Source organism: Gekko japonicus, unplaced genomic scaffold (genome assembly GCF_001447785.1).
Source record: "Gekko japonicus isolate JY-2015 unplaced genomic scaffold, Gekko_japonicus_V1.1 scaffold2458, whole genome shotgun sequence".
In the NCBI taxonomy this organism is placed as follows: domain Eukaryota; kingdom Metazoa; phylum Chordata; class Lepidosauria; order Squamata; family Gekkonidae; genus Gekko; species Gekko japonicus.
Window position 1 is genome coordinate 130,961 of NW_015166495.1, and position 5,675 is coordinate 136,635.

Sequence of the window (5,675 nt, forward strand, 5' to 3'; positions counted from 1 at the left end):
AAAAATTTCCAGCTCCATTATACCCTATGGGGATCATCAGTCCCCATAAGGTATAATGGAGATGCAATCCAGGGGTATTTGGGGTTCAGGGGGGGCTGGTTTTTGAAGTAGAGGCACCAAATTTGCAGCATAGCTTCTGGTGCCTCTCCTCACCCCCCCCCCTCAAGTTTTAAAAAGATCAGAGCAAGGGACCCAATTCTATGGGCACCCAAAGAAGGTTCCCCATCCTTCATTGTCTTCAGTGGAGGGGGGAAAGCATTTAAAGAGACTCTGGTCTCTTTAAATGCCTTCTGAGTTCACTTGCAACCTCTTCAAATGCCTTCTCCAAGCTGTGCCTGAATAAAAGCTGAATAATATTAGCTTTTATTGGGCTCAGCCATATTGGTAGCCAAATCAGGTTCTCTAATCTGTATTTGGCTTTAAAAAACACAAAAAATACTGGATTTTTGGATAAACTGAATGCACACCCCTAACGTTTCTCAATAGTCACAGATATCTCCTCAATTGCCTATGATATGGTTTTGTTAGATTGTTCTTCAGAGCTGGCAGAAAGGAACTGTCTGCTGATATGGCTGGAAGGAGCTGATGAGGGCTTCTATGTGTAAAGGGCATTTAGGACAACATTTAGATGTTGGCTGGAGACTGAGAGCTTGACACCACTGGTGGAGTTAGCGGGACCATCTGGGCAGGTGCAGGATCACTTTTTCTGGGGAGCTCATGTGGGGTTAGTCTGCTGCCCAGTAGATGTCCCTCTGGGCTTCCAACTTTACTCTGCTACGATATTCGGAAAGAGAGCAAAATACTGCCAAGATGCCAAAAGCCTCCAGGAAGGTCACAGTCAAATTCTTTCCATAACAACAAGTGTATGTTAGGCTCCTTCCGAATGAGTACTTTTCCTGCCCGTACTGTCAACCATTTTCTCAATTGCATTGCATTTCAAGATCGACTCTTCCCTACCTTTTGCTCCATCACCATAACCAATAAAGTTGAACTTTTTTGAAGTTAGAACTGTCTCCTCTTTGTTTTAACGGTATTGCCTTCAAACGCTCTTTTATAACATAGACTCAAGTGATCCCACATGAAGGACAGGGTGTACATGGGTAAAGGCCACATGCATGCACCCATTATTCAGCGGTAACTTGTGGTTCAATCCAGTCTGAGCTGAGTATGTGGCCATATGCTGAGTACAGCTCTAAGTAATGCTGCTGACCATGCAGGCACCGAATCAACATCAGTGCATACAGACTATATAGTTGATTGCAAGTGGTGTATAACTTATGGCTTGCCCATGACAAACATGGGTGATGCACATAGGGCTGCCAATCCCCCGGTGGGAGCAGGGGATCCCCTGCCCCAAGGTCCCATTGCCCACTGCTTTGGAAGCAGCAGTGGGAGAAAAATGAAAAATAAGGCCTCATTCCTCATCTACTTACAAGAACTTCTTAACATACAGTTCCTGGCAATTCCTAGAGCTCCCTGGAAGTGACAGAGAGTATCTCTAGGAATCACCTCAAACTCCATCGTAAAACTGGACATTCTTACCATAGAGTTTCTGGTGATTCTTAGAGCTACCCGTTGTCACTTCCAGGGAGCTCTAGGAATCACCATGAACTCTATGATAAGAATTTTCTGCACATAGATATTGGGAACTTCCTGCACCAGCCCCGTCTATCCCCCTGTCACCACGTTACCACAATGACCTTCACACTTGCAAAAGGCCCTGGGACTGTACTCTCCTTACGCCGGGCTCCTGTTAGGCTGGGAAGGAGAGGGGAAAGGATTGCAAGAAAGGTGGAGGGGAGGCCTCAGACCGGGGACTGCAAAAGGAGGGTTCCTTCACCTTCCCTTCTCCCCACTGCTGAACTGCCCAGGGGGACAAAAAACCCACCCTTGGCTAAGTTTAAGCAGCTCTCCTCCTCCCTGGTCTCCTCTGTCCTTCCTTCTTATATCCTCTCCCTCAACCAACACCACCCCCTCCCTTGCTGGGCCAATCCCCCTTGTCCCAGCCCCACCCCCTATTTAAATCTGGGGATGCTGGGCCTGCTGCACCCGACCCTGCCAGATTACTGTGGACCCACTCCTCTGCATGTGCCCTGGCTGCCAGGTCCTGCCACACTTCTGCTACATCTGCATCAGCTATGCTCAGTATTTTTTAGTTGTGCACGTTGGTGTCATCCTTTTCTCAACAGAAACTATTCGACTAGCCATCATGGCCTATGACCGCTATGCAGCTATATGCCAGCCCCTCCACTATATGCAGATCATGAGCTGGACATTCTGCATCAATCTGGTGGCTGCCACTGTAGCCCTCTCCTCCCTCATAACTTTTGTCACACTGCTGCAGCAGCCAACTGATTTCTGTGGCCACTACGTCATCAATCATTTTGCATGTGAGATACAGTCCTTTCTCCAGCTGACTTGCTCCGACAGACATATTAGTGTGGTTTTTGTGAATGTTTCCAGCCTGTTCCTCCTAGTACCACCCTTTGGTTTCATTGTTGTGACATACGGGCGCATGGGTTGGGCTGTCCTGCGCATCCGCTCAGCACAGGGTCACAAGAAAGCCTTCTCCACCTGTAGTTCTCACCTCACTGTGGTCAGTATCTTCTACGGTGCCCTCATGATCATGTACGTGAAACCCAAACAGAGCTCTCTTTCTGAAGAGGAAAAAATCATATCAGTAATGTACGGGGCCTTAACGCCCATGCTCAACCCACTCATCTACAGTTTGAGAAACAGGGATGTGAAGGCGGCTTTCTGAAAAGTGATTGGAGGGGAAACGTCAAAATAAAGAGTTGTGGCCTAGATGCTTGGATTCTGAACACTTCCTAATCTCCCCACAGCGGTGGACAGGCCATGCTGGTGTGACTCGGTGGGGCGAGTAGGCATCTTATGGCTAGTCAGCAGAGGGGAAATGCTTGGGCTATGATAATTGTAACTTAAGGTATTGCCACACAGCAAAGGAACAGCAATATTTCTTAGAGGTGTGCAACCCTCACCCACCTGGTATTTTTCGAGTTCAGGTATATTGAACCCCCCAAATTTTGGTATTTCCTAATATTCCCTAATCCCAGTATTGGTATGGTATTGTGATTCAGGAAATACTCAAATAACTTGAATTTTTCCTCTGCTCCATTATACCCTATGATGGTCCCCGTAGGGTATAATGGAGAATCGATCCAGGGGTATTTGGGAGTCTGGGGAGGCTGTTTTTTGGGGTAGAGGCACCAAATTTGTAGCATAGCTTCTGGTGCCTTTACTACCCCCCCCCAAGTTTTAAAAAATATTGGATCAGGGGGTCGGCAGCCAGAGAAGGTGCCCCATCCTCCATTGCAGTCACTTTCCAAGTTGTTCCGCTGCACTGGCTGCTGGAAGCAGCAGTGGAAGAAAAAATAAAATGAAAAATAAGGTCTCATCTATTTACAGGGGCTTCTTACCATACAATTCCTAGAACTCCCTGGAAGGGACAGTAAGTAGTTCTAGGAAACACCTCAAACTCCACAGTAAAAGTGGACATTCTTACCATAGAGCTACTCATTGTCACTTCCAGGGAGATCTAGGAATCACCATGATCTCTATGATAAGGATTTCCTGTACATAGATTTATTTATTTTTTTAATTTTCTCCTGGGATGCTGTCCTTTCCCACCACCCTGCCACTTTGTCAGACAAGTAAGCCTTTCATTGTATGTATCCACAACATATACGTAGCCAGCCACTATGCCAAATGCTGACAATGCGCTGATCAAAAACTGCTTTAAATGCTGTTCTTTTTTTAATTGCAAAGTGTCAAGGCAACTATAAGAAGTATGCAGCTCAGCACCAAACAGGCCTTGAGAATGTCCATGGTCAACATGAACCCTTGGACGTCCCTCACATCACCTTATTCCCTATGTGGTTGTCAAATATTGCAAAACAGTAGATCTTGGAATAAAATGAGCTACAAACAACAGGCATGGTAGCTCTAGTAGCGAAATTCTTGTTAAAACAATATTACTGTTTGACACAGGACTCACAAAAGAAATGCACAGGTGAAATCATGTCTCTTTAATATTATATATTATATTATATATTATAGAAAAATACAACAGTATTTAGGTTGGGAGTTACAGTCCCATCTGAAGCCCCAGCATGAAAGGAATGAGCCCTGTGCTGGCATGTCTCAAAGTTTTGCTGGTTCTGCACCAGAACAATTGCAATGGCAGCATAGAACTGGGTGAGTAAGAGGCGGAGCTAGACTTAGTAGGCTCCCTAAGCCTCTTCATCCCTGGGTCTGCTCCTCATTCTGGCATAACTTGACCACCACCAAAACCACACGAGATCCACGCAAGGGTCGGACACAGTTCGATTTCAACTCCTCACATGTGTATGTAAAGTGCTGCCAAGTTGCAGCCGACTTATTGGAAGCAGCAGTGGGAGAAAAATTAAAATGAAAAATAAGGCCTCATTCCTCATCTACTTACAAGAACTTCTTACCATACAGTTCCTGGCAATTCCTAGAGCTCCCTGGAAGTGACAGAGAGTATCTCTAGGAATCACCTCAAACTCCATCGTAAAACTGGACATTCTTACCATAGAGTTTCTGGTGATTCTTAGAGCTACCCGTTGTCACTTCCAGGGAGCTCTAAGTTCTGGCAACCCCAGCAAGGGGCTTTCAAGACAAGTGAGAAGCGGAGGCACTTTGCCATTGCCTGCCTCTGAGGAGCCTTTCTTGGTGGTCTCCCTTCCACGTACCAACCCTTCTTCACTTCTGAGTGTGGCAGAATTATAAGGGAGGTGGGGCAGTTCTGTACAACAACCTGGATTACCTGAGGACTCTCTGTTTGGTTGCTCTCCCATAAGGCATTGCAGGCTTAGCTATTATCATCTCCCAATCCTTTCTCTAGCCTGACAGTGTCTAAAAAAACTGTTTACATTTCTGAGTTCCAGCCTCGAAGCCAAATCATCTAGATACGAGGACCTGTGGCTCCAAGCTCCTGCCTGGACTGGGAGGGTGTTTTTAACCTAGCAATATAATGACTCTGGTCAGAGTCTTCTGGTCAGAAAAGGGAGGGGTCTGGGTTTTGTCAAGACCATCCAATTTCTGTATTGACAGCTAATCTGGATTCTAAAGGTATTTAACACCAATGTTTGAGATACTAAGGGCCCTCTTCCAACGCCATGTGCTATTAATGGAAGTGGAGAAATTATGTGGCCTTGACTGCTGAGAGGAGGGATTGCCACGTAGAATTTTGAATGGATGAAGAAGATGACAACTAGAAGTTCAGAGTGACTATATGGACAGTTATTTGACCTAAGCACTTTGTTCATTATTGAGGACTTATATGTATTGTGAAAATCTATTAATGTTAAAAAGTCTTTATCGTAAATACATAACTGCTGCAGATTAGACCGATATTAGAAGTAAAGCCAGAGGAACCAGTTTAAAAGTTGGCAAACCTCTGCTGGGCACAGCCTCATGAAATTTAAGACGTGTGAAGGGATGAAGAAGAGGAGACTGGATTTATACCCACCTTTCACTACCCAAAGAGCGGCTTACAAACTCCTTTCCCTCCCCCTCCCCACAACAGACACCCTGTGAGGTAAAAGAAGAAGGAGATTGGGTTTATACCCCGCCCTTCACTACCCAAGGGAGTCTCAGAGCGGCTTACAAACTCCTTTCCCTTCCCCTCCCCA